Source organism: Rhyacophila brunnea, unplaced genomic scaffold (genome assembly GCF_057557595.1).
Source record: "Rhyacophila brunnea isolate RB1 unplaced genomic scaffold, BYU_Rbru_1.0 scaffold_12, whole genome shotgun sequence".
NCBI lineage: Eukaryota > Metazoa > Arthropoda > Insecta > Trichoptera > Rhyacophilidae > Rhyacophila > Rhyacophila brunnea.
The window spans coordinates 39,397,190-39,417,092 of NW_028232774.1; the positions used below are offsets into that span (position 1 = coordinate 39,397,190).

The window sequence follows — 19,903 nt, forward strand, 5'->3', positions numbered from 1 at the left end:
GGTTTGTCGATAGCTATTTCGGTTGTAACACCATTATCAAGACTAGTCTTGACATTAGTCTTGATAATGGTGTTACAACCGAAATAGCTATCGACAAACCTTTTTAAAAAACCTGTAGAATTTAATATTAATTATATTTTCATTTCTTTTAAAATGGAATTCTACCAAGTAAATGCTTAATAAAAATTAATAATTAAAAAGTCCGCAGCGAATGGACCCAGTCTACCTCCACCACTCGCCATTGTAATAATATAGGATAGTGTTAAAAAATACGAACACCAGTATTTATTTTTCAATCAACACGACATGTCTTGTATGTAATTTATAAATGCATAATCCAAGCGAACTCTCAGTATAGGTTTTAAAAAATTGAAATAGCTAAAAAATCTATTTGAAAAAAAACTATCAAATATTTATGCAGTATTGCACTCTGGCGCGACCTTCCGAAGGTCGAAAGTCGAATTGTTTATCGCTCCGTAGGTGAAGCGTTTTAAATAATGGTTTATTTGGACAAAAAAAAAGAGTACAGAAATCGTGTTTTTGTAAAAATAAACATACCTACTCTTAATGTTTACGACATGTGGGTCTATTCTATACTTATCGAACACTAAATTGATAAATAGTATCAAACTTAGGGTAGGTTTGTATCAAAATATTAGCACTTATTGTAACAATTACACGAAGCCGGTTTTTATTGTTGCAATAAGTGCGATATTTTAACAGCAGCAAGATAGGTGCTGTTAAAATATGTGCTAATATTTTGATACAAACCTACCCTAAGTTTGATAATATTTTTCACTTTATCACTTTAGCGGTCGATAAGCATAGAATAGACCCACTGATCGAAGTTTGTGAGTATGCACTGAACGTGTGTAGCGAAAGGTGGAATGCACTTATCTGATTTGCGAAAGTAAGCCGTATGGTCGATTTTAATTTAATGGTCAATAAAAATAACTCTGAATTAGATTTCGTTTCAAAAACAGCTGCATGGCTTTTGAAAAAATACTAAGTCAATCAGCAGCTTTATTGATAATAATTATTATTAAATTTGTATGCTAACTTATAATTGTATATCGAAACACCAATGATAAATACTTTGAAAGTCATTTACAACCGCCGCATGTCTAGGATAGTCTAGTCTAGGAGTAATAATGAATGACAACCGCTATAATAACTATTGATAATATAATATACCATTAAATTTTAAATATTAACTGCTAAAATACAGATCATTTGAAAGAATTTTAAGATAAGTAACATATTATTTAAGAAAAGTCTAACCACTGTGTGCTACTAGTGCTAACGTATGCATGAGAAACAGGGGCCCTTTAATCAACATCTTCGTACCTTCTAGATATAATTAGCATAGACGGCAATTAATACTGTTCATAACGTTGTTTAAGTATAATACCCCGTTTACACGAGCATGGATTTACTGTTAACAGTAAGTATTATCGCGGCCATAACAAGAAAATGTATGGGTAAATAGGTATTATCCTGCATTAGCAAGCTTGCATGCATGAATCAAAATATTTTGGAAGCTTCTGAATTGTCATGCGACAGTAGGGATTTTTTCGATCTGCAGTTATTGCCACGATACTTTAAAATATGCACTATTGCTGCCAGTAAATCCATGCACTATTACACACAGGCGCTATTACTATTACAGAAGTACCTAAACATGCACGGTAAAAATACCCAACGTGAGGTCTTCCCAGTGACGTCCCTAGACAAAATGCCGCCCCTAGGCAGCGCTAAAATGCCGCCTCATTTTTTATACAGTATTTTTTATCATCTTTTCATGACTAAGATATTTAAGAAATGTGTTGTATGGATACATTACTAACAAAATATTATATACCACTAAATCTAATACCATTAAATGCCATCTCTGCTTCAATAGACAGTATTGCGAGTCCACGGTTTCCAATACATTTAAAAATAAACCTGAAAACTTCCAAAACTCAGGAGTGACTAGCAAAAATAATTGAATAAATTTTAAATTAGGTAGGTATGTAGTATTTACCTTCCCATAACTCGCATATCTGCACGTGTAATTGGTGGTCATCAAGGATGTGACGTCCAAGTAGGTACAACGGAAGTAAGCTAGACATCGCGAACCCGACAAAAAAATACTTAAACTTTGTACATATGTTAATTATTAATAAATTTTGTTTCCAACCAGTGAGTTGATTTTTTAATGGAACGATATTTCGGTTATTACTAAGTTTAGGTAGCTATTTCTAATAATATACCTAAGAATGATTCTTCTCGATTTGCCGCCCTTAGAGGAACTGCCGCCCCCAAGCGACGCTCAATCTGCCTACCCCCACGGGACGTCACCGGGTCTTCCTAGGTTTGGTGGTTAACCATTCGCTAAAACCCGCTAAACCGAGATCCAAATAGGTACAAGCGATGATTCAAGAAATGTATTGTACTCAATCAGTTAGATTCGAACCCACTGAATATTCGTGCAACTTTACTAGTATACACTGCTCAACGATGGACACCAAACATGAAAGTACCTATCTCGTATTTACGTACTTACAAGATGGCGATGTTGCGATGCATCATATTTAGCAAAATAGTAATGCATCCGCGATGATGATTGAGTTATTTATAAAAACAGCAATGACATGTCAAATACAGCGCGAGTAGGTACAATTTTGAGCGATTACAATAATTATTTTAGTCATAGACGCAGGCATTCTGGCATTTCCAAATGTATAAACGGATGTTTATTTACATCACAATAAATTGTTTCAGCAATGCCAATTGCCAATAATTAAATAATAATATGAATGCAGCGGTACTACTGCATTGTGTTTCTAGTATCATAAATTGGGAAGCAATAATTTCGACATTGTTTTGAATTTATTTTAAGAACCGAGCATTTCTGCAGGTAGGTAAAAAGATATTTTATATTATGTACAATATCGACAATTTGACTGTGACAATTTCGGGTTAAATAGTTCTTTATTTTTAATAATTTTAAGTTCCTATATCCCAAAAAACAATTTAAGTACCTACGTATCAATCACATAGTTGAAAACGGCCCCATATCCTGCAGATTGATGCAATATTACGCACCAAATGTATTACAATTATTTAGTTCATTATTATCTTACACAACAATGTATCCTTTCAACAGAAGATAAAATAGATTGAAACAGCATTGACCTTCTCAAGTTCATATTACTAGGGCCCGGATTTATATGCTAGTGCATGTTTTGTTAGGGTGTATGCACAGCTATGAGAGTTGCACAGAAATCTGTTTTGAAAGACACAGAATCCAAAAATAAAATTTTATTGTGCATATAAATGCATATTTGAGACGTTAGAGCATATTTGAGACAATAGTGCATATTTCATAAATAAATGCATATTTTAGAGCTTTTGAATTTATAATTTTAGTTTTTTTTAAATTATTTTATCGAAATATAACTAAGTTAGGGAGGAAGATAGTTTAGCTGCACTTGCATTTTTAATGCCATCTCCGAGCTGTGGATTTATCAGTGGAAAAAGTGAAGTCAACTCGGGCACCATTATTTAAAGTTTGCCCAAGTGGACGTTGAGAGGTAGTTTTCCGCATATAAACAAAATACTGACAGATACCTATAAAAATTTAATGCCAGAGCATAATATTGAAAAAAATAATGTATTTTTTTTCGGGCAAAAAACAGAAAATAGTATTTAGGAATAGTTAAGTTTGTCGTTTTTGTTTTTTAAGTTATGTTTGGTTTACATTGCATTTATTATTCAATTATTTGTAGGTACTTGTGAAAAAACTATTTTGAAAATTGTAATTGATTAACTTTATATTCTTTGTTCTGATATCGTATTATGTTGAAAAATTATTAACTACCTAGTTAATCGATTTTTTGTCGGTAATATTGGGTAAAGTGGGTATTTTCAATTATTTCTCACAAAAAATGACAATTTTTAACTGCATATTTCTTCGGTTTTAGTGCATATTTTATTGATTTTAACTGCATACGTGCATGCATATAACCATGTCTTTTGTTGCATACAAATCCGGGCCCTACATATTACTACTAATTAACCTACTATTTTGTATCAAACATTGTATTCTCAATGCGTCATTATGTGTACCTTACGAGTTTAGATTATCTCTATTGTTTGATAGAATTGGCTTTAATAAACAAAAAGCATTGATGAGAAACGAGGTATCATTTCAGTTGAAGAAGGATGTCGAATGAAAATCAGAACATCGGTTTAGATATTATATATGCTACTGAGATACTCGGGCCCAAGGAACTTTGCGGGGAATGGCAGGAAATTGGACAGAATCTCGAATCGAAGGGTAGGTGATAGACAACCGGCACTTTATTTTCATACAAAAACATTTATTTCAGTACTAATTAATTACGCATTTGACAAAGCACATTCCTATGATAACTATATACGTAATATACGCGGTTATGGAATAGATGTTTTTCCTATTGAAAGGGGTTCGAGATAAAACATTATCTCGTATTGAAAAAAAACAAGTCTAGATAAATTACGTTTTGAATGGAATGCCTGTTCGTATTCGCAAGGTTGCAAACAATTCGCAAACAATCTTGCTAAAAACGCGGCAATTTCAAATAAAATCAAACCGGCTCTGCTTTGGTACACTCGATCACAATTACAAAAATACATCGATTCATACATCAACACTACTGGTCATATTATTATCAATGGATATTGGATATTTATCGTCGGTGTAATGTAAAAAGGGCAAATTAACCAAAATGCTATTTTACAGGAGGAGGGTTTTTAACATTTGACATTTATTTATTAATTACCTGTCGATGATTATAAATTTATATGAATACTGTCTTTACAATAGGCATTATAATATAATAATTTAAAAGCCCTAATATGTCACATTCGCTTTTTATGCATAATACTAAATGGATATTCGCCCTTACAATTATCATTTTTAAGTACTTTCCTGTGGAGATAAAAATTCACCGTTTTTACACAACAAAGCTAGTGAGGTACATATTGTTTTTTCATTAAAATCTCGATTTCGCCAAAATGGTTGATTCGCACTTTTTTACAAAACACCGACGATATCAAAAATAAGTTTGCCCAGATATTAGCCTCAGTTAAATTTGTTAATATATAAATACATGTTATGTTGGGTGGGTGAAACTGTCTATTAGGTATATGGGATCGACGTGCTGGACCTTTTCAAAAAGGATGCCAGAACGCAGGAATATTTGAAATGAAGATATTGTGAAACTATTCGGAACTGTGTGTAAATTTGCAATGTACGAGGGTGGGTCAATAAGTCCTTAGAAAAGCCGACAGGTGGCGCGACTAGTACTGTAAGCGGTTTGTTTTCATGCAGCGGCACTACCGATTCAGTATGCTGCGAAATTTCAATCAGATTGGTCGGGTTGTTGTTTTTTATTTTCGTACATTTAAAAAAAAAATTGCTTGTTTACAAAAATGGAGAAAATTGAGTTTAGAGCTGTTATTAAACATTTTAATATAAAAGGGTTAACAGTAAAGGAAATAAAAAATGAGTTGGATTTAGTTCAAGGCATATCTGCTCCTTCACTTGCAACTATTTATAACTGGTTAAATGAATTTAAACGTGGTCGTACATCAACAAAGGATGAACCACGCTCAGGACGTCCTGTAGAGGTGACTACACCAGAAATGATCAATAAAATCCACGATATGGTGTTAAGTGACCGAAAATTAAAGTTGAGTGAGATAATTGAGGTTACAGGGATCTCAAAAGGTAGCGTCATTTCTATTTTACATGACAAATTGGGCATGAAAAAAGTTTCTGCAAGATGGGTGCCGCGTTTGCTCACAGTCGACAATAAACGCAATAGGGTGGTGGCCTCTAAAGCCCTGTTGTCGCTCATGCAACGCAATCCGGATGAATTTTTTCGTCGCTTTGTGACTGTAGATGAAACATGGATACACCACTATACTCCCGAGACGAAAGAACAGTCAAAGCAGTGGATTGCGAAAGGCGAACCATGTCCAAAGAAGGCGAAAACCGTAAAATCAGCTGGTAAGGTTATGGCTACTGTATTTTGGGATGCACGTGGAATTATTTTCGTTGACTATTTGGAAAAAGGAAAAACAATAACAGGGGATTATTATGCATCTTTATTGGACCAGCTAAAAAACGAAATTGAAGAAAAACGGCCTCATTTAAACAGGAAAAAAATCCTCTTTCATCAGGACAATGCCCGTGTTCACACATGTTTACGATCAATGGCTAAAATTGAAGAATTGAAGTTCGAATTGGTCGACCACCCACCGTATTCGCCAGATTTAGCCCCCAGTGACTTTTTCCTTTTCCTAAACTTAAAAAAATGGCTAAGTGGACAACGTTTTTTTTCAAATGAAGAAGTCATCGATCGGACAAATGCTTATTTTGAGGACCTTCCGAAAACTTATTTTTCTGACGGTTTAAAAAAAATTGAGAAACGTCTAACCAAGTGTATTGAGCTCCAAGGAGATTATGTTGAGAAATAAAAAAAAATTACAAAAATAAAAACTGTTTTAATGCTTTTTTCTAAGGAATTATTGACCCACCCTCGTACCTAGCCATTAACGCATGTAATGTGGTTCCACTATCATCCCACGTCAAAAGTATACAAGTATTACGACTTCAACCATCACCAATTCTCTTTAAAATACAGGAGCATACTAATAGGTTTCGGGATATCTAATACTAATTCGTCGGATTAAACATCGATTGGGATATGACAATGTATGAAGCTTGCATCATCAGACAGAGTAGTGGAGAAAGCCAAATCTATGATTGGGTCGTAGGCCTGATGTTGAATTAGACGGGTACTTTCAAATTTCACCAACGGTAGTTGAGGTAAAGTTCTCGGTCAGCAATAAGTACTCAGTATATGAATCCTTAAAGCATCGATAAATTGAATATACCTACATCCTGCCTACATGGTTCGTAATGGCTACTTTATTTGTATCGTTGCAACTACTTAGACGTCATATCAATAGCGCGAAACTAATTAGCGTCGAATGCATCACATCAGCTATCGAAATGACATTCCTCGCTAATTGCTTCGGCCATTCGATCGAGGACGTCGAAATGCAATACTCAGATGGCCAAGTAAGCGATTTTATTAAAAACATTCTGAGGTATTATTGTCAGTGGCCGTGTAAAAGTTTCCGTTAACCTTCATAACCTAATTGCCATAAAATATTTTCGCTCGTAAGTTATAAATAACCAAAGACTTTCATCTATAACAATATTACGATTGTTCATGGCTATATTCTGCGAAATAAGTAGGTAAGTAGGCGTACCAACTTGATCAATAAATTTTTGAATTCTTCATTATCGACGCACAGCTTGAAACTAAAAATTTCGGAAATAAGTACATAGTATGTACAGATAAGCAAGTTCCAGTTTGACGCAAGTGCAATTTTTGTATTCAACAAACAATGAAAGGAATACTTACTAGAGGTTGTATGAAAAATAGTGGTAGGTATTATTTGCTATCAATTTCATATTGAAGTTTAATTTCAAATCTATATGTAAGTATAGAAAAAGGATTTCTGCACATCTTATACAGTGCTATAAACTAGGTATATGGATATTATTAACGTGAATGTTTGTTTTGCGAGTAGAAACGAAACGAATGGATTTAATCGTGGTATCGTGCAAAAGGATTCTGAAAAAAATGGGCGAGTTAAGGCTACTGACTGTCTATATTCAGTATTAAATGAAAACTATTTAAATTAAAACTTATATTCTTGCTACGTCGAATTATTTAAGATTAAAAAAAATATATATTAACGACTACACATAATATTTTTTTTTTAAATCTGGGAGGCCTTCTTGTGAACTCATGGCCCTAATGCCCCTAATCCTACGCCAACTCAGAGAACCAGTAAAATCACCCCTGAAAATATTGAGTAAAGACAAATAAGATAAGAAACGACACAGTGAGTATTTCACAAAGAATGAAAAAGCAGCTACCTATTATACATTATAATTATATTATATTGGAGCGAAGCGACGTAAAAAATACCACCCCGTGTAACTTATTGTACAGGGAGAAAGAGGTGCGAGCAGAAAACGAACATTATGGCAGATGAATCTAAGGGCTAGCTTTGTTCAGAGAATAACTTCGTTGTTCCGGTCTGTGGTCTCAAAGATGAAGATCGTTTTGATGGATGCCTTCCTTCGTAGAGGAGATGGAAAGTAGAAGACCTATCCATGAAAGGTAATTAACTATTCAATTCAATTCAATTCATTTATTTTACATATTGTGGACATTACAAATTATAAGTTTAAGACGTTCACAACATGACATTTAGAAACAACGAAATATCATTAAAACAGTATTAAGTAGGTACATAATAATTATATAATCGGTGTAAAATTCTGATGATTTTATTTATTAAATAAAACAAAACATTGTGGACATAACAAATCTAAATTCAAGACGTATCTACACAGCATGAGATTTACATTATAACAAGATATTAACCTCACAAGAGAGAAGAGAATACTTATATAAAAAAATAATAATAAAAAATAAAATTAAAATAAAAAGATACTTAGGTAGGTATATGTACTTACTTACAATTTTATAAATAAATAATTACAAGATAAAAAGAACTTTTTATATACAACGTTTTTAAATTTTCTGTTGAATCATTATACACTTGACTTGACTAGCTTAAACGATCAAAAAAAATTGATTACTTGATAGAAATACTGAATAATGAAATGTCATTTCATATTGATTTCCATAGTAACGCACGTATATATTATTTATAATAATTTAGTTGCTAGGACCCCCTGGCAACCAATAATGGTATCGAAATAACTTTTCATACAAAAGAAAATTAACTAAAAATGAATTTAATTCTACTTAAAGATGGCTAAAAGTATTTTTAAAAAAAATGCATTGGCATCGTGTTCTGATATATTCTAAAAGTTTCAAATGTCTAGCTAGTCGGGAAGTTAGTTAAAAATCGATTGCAAGATTTGTACCGGACAAACAACCACCGGACAAATAAGAATAACTAAGAAAAACGTTGTAAAATAAAATCTCGAATATAAAATACATAACACGTCACCGAAAATACTACGTCTTTGGGGATCGCATTGACTAGTCTTTCACCTCTCGCTAATGGTGCCTGATAGGCTTGACACGAAGAAACGGTTCCGATCCAGGATAAATCATGGCTGCGACTACGTAGGTAATTGACAGGCGCATGTAAATTTAATTAAGGCACCAGGATTTGAAACCATCCCTCGCGATAACAGGCAAAAGTGTTTCAAGAGCAGAAGAGACCTACGAGATTCAAGAGAGTGAAAAGTGAGCATGGATTGTAGAAAGGCAGTCGGAAAATAATCATCAAAGTGATATCGAGCGTCATACGATGCTTTCCTTGTTCAAGTAGATTAATCGTCATATCACTGATATGATGACTTCTGACACAGCATTGCAATACAAGGACTTGACACCTGCAGAGAGGCAACATATAAAGTGCGTACTGACAATGGAAGATTTGCTATATTCAGCCACCTCATGATTTCGTCTGTCTTTCGTTATTAATGAGGGTCACTGATCGCGTTTGAATTTTCTCCTGCCCCCACAATATCAATTAATTGGGCGCAGACGTTTCGCAGATCTCCGATAGATGATTATTGACTGCCAATCAACGCAAAACCTGTGGATTCATTACAACGTCAAACGCAATTAGCGCCAGTGGCGTGTGAAATTTTCGTGAATTAAATAAATTCAACGATTTCACTTTGTGTTGAATGAGTAACTACATAGTAAACAAGTATTTAAACTGAATTTGGCATTGATAAATTAATAATATATCTCTACAGTTAGTTATGTATAAAGAAGAATGCAAAAAGGCTTATTAAAAATGCATGTTGTGTTTTCAGTGTGTATTTGATCCAGTGGAGGAGGGACTAGTGAGTTGGACGAATGGCTTACAACCATTAAAAAAAATGTTAATAAAATATTATATAGGTTATATAATTTCATATAATATAACATAGTCTGCTTAAGCCCAATTAAAGCTTGTGCCCAATAGTAAAATGACCTAACGCACACAAGACCAACACAATACTGTCCATTTGAGTAATACTGTGCTGTACTGCCAACAAAGTTATCCGCGCCGCGGCGTGTTTGTTGCATATGGTAAAATCATCGCTATTTTGTAAGGACGTTTAATTATGAATATGATACTTTTTTATACGACTTTAAAGATGTTAGAATATAAAAATAACATGTTTTTGTACGTATGATTAATATTGACTGTACTTATTTTTTGTTTGGTTATAACTAGGGATTCCAATTCCGGGATCCCGAGCTATTTTCAATACATATGAATCCCGGGATTGATAAAAATAATCCCGAAACTTTCGGGATTGATTTTTTTATCAATTTTTATATAAAATTAAATAAAAACGAAAATATAACAGAAAAAAATACTTTTAATAACAAATAACTACATTAGAAATAAACTGAGTTTGAACGAAGTTTGATTTATACCCGTGTAAGTTGCCGATTTATTTTAATTTTTCACATAAATTAATAAAAATGAGAAAGATTGGAAAAAAACAATGCTTCGCACTATTAATAAAGTAATTCCACCATGATCTCATACGTTTTACGGCAATTTCATATTTGGCTGACTAATTAGATTTATGAAGCGGAAAGGCCATAAGTACACCATGATTTGCTTTACTATTTTAAATCTCGCTAACCCATTCATTAAGTCTTTACTATTAGAAACAGCAAGCTCATATTAAATTCACATTATTATTTATATTACAATATTATTTACTCCATTAAACTTATGTATTTCCAAGATTGAACGTATACAATATTAACAATAAATGTCTTAAATAGTATAAATTATACTAGATTTATTTTCGATCGATTTTATCAATGTTATTTGTAAATATAATTTTTTTATATTAACAATGGAAAAAATGCCAATCCCGGGATTGTCATTTGTAATCCCGAAATCCCGGGATCAGAATTTTGGCTCGGGATTGGATTCCCTAGTTATAACATGGACCAAAATTTCATTTCGTCCACTAATTTAATGTGTTTTTTTAATGGATTGATCGTTAAAGACATCTAAAGACCGGTCTTTACTGATCAGTGATCACAATTTTATTACGATTTACGTTTCAGATAATTGAAAGATGCGTTCAGGATGAAATATTGCGACGCTGTGCCAAATCGGTAGTAATAATTTGAACGTGTGAGAGTTTATTAAAATTTTGAGTTGTTATTACACTGATCATCTGTGTGCGCCTTACTTAGGTATGTTATAAATTAAAACGAAAAAAGTCATTCGCAAACAACAAAGACCAAATCGAATCAATTATTAAATGCGTTTTAAATATTTCGCAGCACTACTTACTGACCATTGTTTGACACTGGTCTTACGGTAATCACAGCGTGCCTTCTGATACTATAGAGACGACATTAAAAACACGTCCGCAAACACTTGGGAACAAATTCTCGTTTTTTTTATAAATCTCATGTTATTTGTCGCGCTCAAAACGACGATTCGGAAAATCCGATCAATACGTATAACCTGTTGGTTTCATAGACTGTTACCATGACCCCGGGCCAGTGCGTACTCCACGTTGCACACCATTGACAAGAGTTGAAATATTATGCATATCGAGATACGATCACAGTTCACAAGTAATAAAAATATGCCAACAGACGAACACTTAGAGGCTGTGCCCACGTTAAATTCCAGATTAAATAACGTAATAATAATGAATCTCGGCAATGAAATCGATCTTCCTAAAATGGCACCGGCCTTGGAATGTAAAATCAAAAACCAATCGTCAGATTTTAAGTCAAATCGTAGGTGGAAGCAGGCAGGCTCGATTCCAAAACAAAATACTTAGCGCCGAATTAAGTGTTGTATACAGTATGTAAGATGCTTAATCTCTTTACCTATAGGTATCGTATGCCATGTCACAATGACGACGACTGTCTGCTGGACGGAAGTAAACGAAAAATTCACCACTTACCACTTGGGAAATGCTGGATTTAAGTGTACCTTTTATAAGTTTCAATTATAATTAATGTACTTACACAGCAAACTAAAATTAGCTACACTGGTGGATTTTTATTTCTATCCACTGAGTAATCCCGTATCCGGAAATTTGTAAGTGAACAGTTCACCGCAGGACACTTATTCGTACGCCGCAGTACGTGAAACATGAGTTCGTGTAACATTTTTTAATCAAATGACGAGTTCTTCGTTGAACATTTCACCGTGGAGTATATTGTACGTATGCTACAACATGCGGCGAATTTTATGAGATTTCTTTACTAGGTTAGGTTAGGTTAGGGTTAATCTAATTGTAACAGTACTATTTGCAAACTATCACCGCATTTTGTAAGAACGTACATATGTATTCCACGGTGAAATGTTCAACGAAGAACTCGTCATTTGATAAAATGTTATACGAACTCATGTTTCACGTACTGCGGCGCATGAATAAGTGTCCCACGATGAACTGCATACGTACAACTTACATGTAACCGAGTAATCCAGCACACATAAAATAAAATAAAAAAAATTTAAACCAGAAAATAAACTGGGGTTAATTAGGTAAATTTTCCGTGAACCAAAATATATACATTAATATTCTTTGACCACAACTTAAAACTTCGTCCGCGTGAAATACTGATATATAATAAGTAGTTACTCATACAGAATAAAGAAATAGGCTGATTCGATATTATGTTTTCAAATCAATGTGATCGATAATGGCCGGATATAGGCGCGCCTCCAACTACATAATTATTATTATTACTTCAGTTCACTACCGCTGCAATTTGACCACTTTACTCATTCCCTTGAATTGTTGTAAGTGCAAAGTTAATCCTGTAAATTCGGAACCTTTTGAGACATCGAGATGAAACTCTCGTAAATTGGTACCTACAATGTAGGCAATACGCTGTGCAAGTTTCGTCGATATTGATCCAGTTCTAGTCGGGGTCACCACTTATCGGGGGTTATCTCAAAGATGCTGATGTAGCCCCGATGTTAAGATTATCTGTTCTGGAAGGTTGCGTTGTGTGCGTGATATGGCAATTAGGGTACTGAGGAATGACGCACAGTGGTTGCATTTTCTTGTTTTTATATTGTAGATATAAAGTTTGGATACACACGGCGCTAATACAGGACTGTCACATTAGTTGAGTTTGAAGGTTTACACTATGATTTGATTTGAGGTTAAATGTTACGCGGAACTGCGCGCGTAAATGGGCTACACTGTTGAAGGGCCGAAATTCATCTGATTTATTTTATATGCCATATAAATGAGCATAGACAATAATGTGTCAGTTATAGGGATGATTAAACCTCTACAAAACAGATAAGACACACATTTGAAAAAAAACTATGTATGTATACCAAACTTGTGCTTTGGTCTCATGTATACTTAATCAAAATGCTAAATGAAACGAAAATATTTCGAAATCACAGACAGAACTTCAATGTTATTATTAATAAAGATGAACATGATTATTAATTATCATAATTATTATGATAAGGAAAAAAATCAAATGTCAAACATATAGGCACAAAACTATCAATAATGAAATAATGTGAATCAATTTTATTGCAATAATTATTATTTATTTCAGCTGAGAATAACTAAAAGATAAATTAATATAATGTGTTTGAATAATAATCATTGACAACGTGAGCGGAGAAACGGGCCTGATTTTAGTATCTCGTTCGGGATTAACGTACCGGAAGATAGCTAACTTCATGACGATTAAAATACCACGCGATATTCAACATTTCAATAATAATACGATCCAAGTCCCGTCCAAACACTCAACTAGTGCTGATCGGAAACATTTTTCGAACGTGACTCGTATTTTGTTTCGCTGTTACGTCACATAGGTAGGTCTACGCAACAGTCTATACCTGTGTTCCCCAACCTTTCTACGCCTGCGGACCGGTAATAGGAAAAATATTTCGCGAACCGCTAACGCAGATATTTACATACATTTGTATTTTCAAGTAATCCCGCTGCAGTCCACGTGTCGTTGATGCTATAACCGTGGTTGTTCACACACAGCCTTAGTACCAACAATAATAAATAATAAAATTAATATCCCTTGATAAAATACGATAGAAACTAAAAACCAACAAACAAAATTCAAATTAATTATATTTTATTAGAAGCGAGTAATATTATTATTATTATCAATTTTGTACAGAAGGCCGCTAGTATTGTTAAACGAATTCTTCACATTCCTTTTCTTGGCATATTCAATTGCATTGCACAATACTAAATTGGTATAGGCAGGCAAATAATACTAATTTACGTACCTATGCTATTCTTATAAGGAAAATTTCCATATCTCTCAGATAGTCCATTGCGTTTTATCGTCCTCGATTTTGCAATAAGTAGGTATTATTTTTGCTATGTGTACAAAACCGTAATGAAAACTATTGTAAAATAAAGCTTAAATTGTACATACAATGTTAAGTAAAAATGTCGATAAAAAATGATATTTTTTTTAAATGTTAATCTATAATACGCATCTTTAACAAAATTATTTAAATAAGACACGTGTTTCGGTCCCATAGATAATGCATACCTAAAGTTTGACTCAAACGCGCTGATGATGCAGTTTTTTCACTATAATTATAATAGACAATATAATTATTCAGTAGAGGGTTTCGGTCACAGAACAGATTATAAATAGAATTCCGATAGGCTGTACCCCCAATATACTACATTTTGAAGCAGAGTTTTCAATGTGTGAGTGCCCTACGAAAATGAAGCACACATTATGTGTTGCAATACAATACAGTGTGTTGCAATCTTCAAATACACCAATATTCAATGAGCGTCAGTGCATAAACCGAGAGCAGTTACCTTAGAATGACGTATTCTTGACACGTGTTTAAGTTTATCCCATATTCATCCACACTCGAGATCGGTTGCCTATTACTCCAGACCCGTTAGGTATTTCAGTTCCCATTAATTCTGCGTTCCCTGGTTTTGGTAGTCAATAATAATTACATTTGAGTAGAGGGGGTAGTAGAGGGATTGATTAATTACGTGTGGTATTATAAATTACTTACTATCAAGTAAACGCTGGATGTCGTGAATATATTCAAATGGGACAATTTTGTTTGTTTTTTAGAACATTTACTTAAGTAGGTAAGTACTTATTACTAAAACTGCTTAAGAAAAAATAATATATCCAGTGATGCAGGTAAGTAGCTATATAATTCAAACCCACCAAATAAGCGTGGGTACTGGGTAGTAATTACACATGATCAACGACGATATGGGTCTCCACGAAGTGCAGGTTGTATTAACAGGCTTTTTGAAAGGAATGATGTAAGCCATTCGCCCGACCCATTGGATCGTTGCACTGGATCAAACACAAATCGTGCATTATATGTGGGATTATAGCCTACGATCCACGGCACCAGAGGCGGACATTGTCACTACGTCTCCATAAGTTAATTGATTAGTAAGTAACTTGTTAAATCAGTAACTGAAGAACATACTAATTTATTATCACACATACGTAATTTTAAGGTTTTAGGGTATTGATAAGATAGGCTATAGATGGACCATAACTATATAGATAGAGGATACTGTGCTACATGGAGTGTTGTAGGTAGGATATTGGTATTAATTTAAAAAAAAATAAGCAACTAGGTTAAAAAAAATATTTATTTCCCCAGACAGGGGACATAATGACACTATGAAATGACGTCATTAAAAGTGTTAACACTGTTTGGTAATAAATAAGAACAAAACAGATGTGTTGCATTTGGTGATCAAATGAAGAACATCGTATACAACCTAGGTATTCGAAACTTGTATCAAAAGTGTTTCAGAACATTTAATAATAATGTTCTGATTCAAAATGTCGATGTATTTTTGTTTTCTATCGCGGATAGTAAATATTGTTCATTTATGTATAAGTATAGATGTATTTGATCTGGACTAAGCTTTATGGCAGTTTTTGATCGGCTGTATGGGAATTATCTTTGAGAAGGTCACTATGTTTTAATAATCTACTTAGGTACATGAATTGCACATTCGGACATAAGTAACGACTTTCCCACTGAAAGTCCAGTGTCAAGTTAAGTAAGGATTTAATTACTTCTTTGAGATGTGTAAACGATACTAAGCGGTCAAACCATGGTCAAACTGACGCAATGGGTTCTGTCGTACTCTTATAATATAAGCCAGGCATCTAGTTATTATCTTATCTATGACCTCGATGGTCACCAAAGATAATAAATAGCACACAAATTGTGTAACTCTTACTTATACAAAAGTTAATAAAATCCTAACTGAAAAAAAATAATTTATTCGAATATAATTCATAAAAATGTGGACCTTTAATGGAATAAACGAAGGTATTTTATCATCGATTGTTCATAAAGAGTTTTGCATAAAATATAAATAGGTAAGTAGTTATTTATATGAGGATCCACTAGTAGAGCTCCTGACTGGTTAAATCCGCCCATATTAATACTTGTAACGAATTGGTAATGTTTTAATTATCTAATTCCTAACATAATATATTTTATTTGCTAAGCACAAGTGACAGATAAGAATGGAAGGAGATATTGGGAGGCCTTCATCCATCAGTGGACTGATGTGTGGAGGTTAAAAGGCATGGCCCTCACATCCTAAAGCAGGCCCCCAGGCCAGGTGATCTTTGTTTGGTAGGTTTGTCAAAAAAAATACATTTTTAATGTGTATGTTCGAAACAAAGTAAAGATGAACCAAATGCGTCGACGGAATGGCAAAAAACAGTTTCTCACAAAATGCAAGTTAACCATCATTCTACGTGTTAAAAGATAGAATCAAATAGAAGGGTATTTTTTGTTTTACCTGTATCAAAATCAATGACAGGTGAGTGTACTCAATTAGGTAGGTAATGTTATAGTACTTATTCCATGTTGCCATTCTGGTTAAGATTTTCTTTAGAGACCAAAAACCAAACAAAAACCTAACACAACCTAGGTACTTGTGTTACAGTACTTTGTGTTTGGTTTTTGATCTCAAAAGTTAAAGGAAAGTCAACCTTTACCCTTGTAACTACATAAAATCGAATAATTTATATATTATTTTCAACACCGTGTCTACCTGCAGGTACATTACGTGAGGCGGACTTACATTATTATAAAATAATATGTAAGATTATCTATTTACCAAAATTGGTGACTTGAAAGTAACTGAGTAGATAAATTAAAAAAAAAAAAAAAAAAAAATAACGTCGTAAATAATACGATCGTGTGCATTGGCGTAGATTACCCATTTTCGACATGTCAAATAGACATTCAATTTATTAGTATTTGCTGAAATAACAAAAACTAAATGATTATATTCAGGTAACAGGTAAGGGCAGACAATAATATATTCACTTATTTTATAACCTTAATACACGTAGGTGAGGTACTGCCGGCCGAATACATAATTGAAGAAGACATACAGGTGTTTGTCCTTCATCCGTACGCCCTGTTTAACCAAAGATAAGGCAAAACCAACTAAACAAACCAGTGTTTGCTGTGAACATATCTATACACAGTATGCGATTCTGATATAATAATGCCAAACAAGTTGTGTTATTAAAACAACACTCGGCAGAGTTATAAAAAAACAACTGACGTCAGCGATATTTCGTTACAACCTTAAATACAAACGTCAGTTCACCTTACCTTTAAGCGTTTTTCACAGACGGCTCCAGTAATCCCTGGTAAGTTGCTAGAAAAATTTAAATTTGGCACTTGTTCACGGTTCACAGACACTTAAAACACTAGCACAGTGAAGGTAAGACATCGAATCACTATTAAATTAGCGGTGCAATGTAAATATCACTCATATTCAATACTAAATTCGGTTGAAACTAAACGTAGAATTACAATTACACCAACACAACAACATACGTTTCACGCTCACACTCCTTTCAGACCAGCGATTCGGCCATTACTAAAAGTGTTACAATAACTCAGATATTTTTTCCCCTTAACAAAAAAACAGTGAATGAGCAAATTTAATATCACAAAATAAAATTGAATACTGTCCTGCATATGAGGCTACTCAAGTCTTTTATTTATTTTGTATCCAACTGTACACTGTATTTTAAATCTTTATACCTAGTTTTTTATAACTTATCTGTAGGCATTTTAAAAACCACCAGCCATAGACAATGACGAATAATGACAAAATGAATGACGAAGGTAAATCGTTATTTTTGTTTAAAATGGAACTGCTTCATTAACCATTGATAATATATTTAACTTAAATAGGTATTATATCAACGTGCTAAACCATCAAAATGCGCAGATGAGATTTCTTCCCGTGCGCAGGAGTAGGCAGACTAATGTATAATTTATTGTATAACTATATTATTTTTTACTATTGTAGACTTTGCTATACCTACCTAGACTGAACCAAGAATATCATTCTGTACGACGTATATTGTTTTGTATGCGCGGTGGAATATAACAAAAAATATATCATCATCACCATCAACCGGCGTCGATTTACTGCTGGACGAAGGCCCCACCTAGTTCTCTCCACACTTTTCAGTCCCAAGTTCTTTGCTGCCAAGTAAGTACACTCACCGATATTATTCAATTTGAAATGTTCGTTTACAGTTTTTATCAATGGGGTTTTCATATTTTCATGTGCAAATATACTAGGCCTGGGATAGGTAGGTATAAACAATTCGAACCCAATGAATCCGCTTTTTATTCTAAATTCTTTTTAGGCAATGTAGGTGCTAGAAATAAAAAAAAACATACCTATACATTTCCTTACAATAATTTTTGGCGAGATTTCTAAATTTGGTACCAAATTATGGCAATACTATGTTGTATTATTGTCTATGAATAGCAGTGACAGCGCCAATTTTACGTGTATAATCTATGGTGTGAATATTATAAAGTATATTAGTCTATCTTGTAAACCATGGGTAGTCAACCTTTTTATACCTACCGCACACTTTCATATCTATGTTAGTATTAAAACTTTCTAACCGCCCACCGGTTCCACAGTAATGGTGATTTATTAAGAAAATAATCATTTTGAAAATCTTTTTAAAACCCCTACCGTCCACCATGAACGCTGGAACGACCACTAGTGGGCGGTAGGGACCAGGTTGACTACCCCTGTTGTAAACCATACTGTCCTGTCAAGCATCTCATATTTGTCTGTTTTCAGTGCGCCGAATTTCAGTATTATTAGATTATGCCTAGTGTGATTTCGGCATTTGGCAACGGTAATGAAGTTTATTAAGTAAATAAAAAGGATTTTAAGTTATACACATTTATATTTTTTATAAAAATCGATGCTTTTTAAAATAGATATAAAAAATATTAAAACTATGAATTAGTCAAAAATCTAAACGGTGAAAAATTGAAAACTAAATAAACTAAATTTTAATAATAAATATAACCATAAAAATAATGTAATCATAACGTAACCTATATACCAAATATGTGACAAATTCACATTTTTTTTACAATTGTAAGTTTATCTTTGAAAAAACAAAATTTCTTTCTAATGATTTCAGATACATATTTATTAATTAATACAGTTGAAATTGTAAATTATCAAAAAACATCTCAAATTGCAAGCTTCGTATTTTTCCGCTAGGTTCTCTGTTGGCATATAGGATCCCCCTTAATTCTCAAATAATATCCCATCCAAGATTGAAACCAAAATTTATTTTGCTTCTCCAGATCAAATTAATGATGTTCGTGACAGTTTTGAACCACTTGTATACATTGAAGTGGTGTATTTACAGTATATTAGTCTATGGAGTGATCTGTAGGCTTGCAAATTAGGGAATGGGACAACTGGACGCCAGGACAATTGGAC

General features: G+C 33.4%; 1 protein-coding gene across 6 annotated transcripts in view; it reads right to left on the reverse strand.

Moving 5' to 3' along the window:
- Positions 1-18,009, reverse strand: part of Synd (protein kinase C and casein kinase substrate in neurons protein Synd) — a 235,853-nt gene extending 217,844 nt beyond the window's left edge. For all 6 annotated transcript variants that reach the window (XM_085961275.1, XM_085961272.1, XM_085961274.1 and 3 more), the window contains exon 1: positions 17,737-18,009. The gene's annotated coding sequence lies outside the window, so the exon portion shown is untranslated. The remainder of the gene's footprint in view (positions 1-17,736) is intronic.
- Between the last annotated feature and the right edge of the window lie 1,894 nt (positions 18,010-19,903).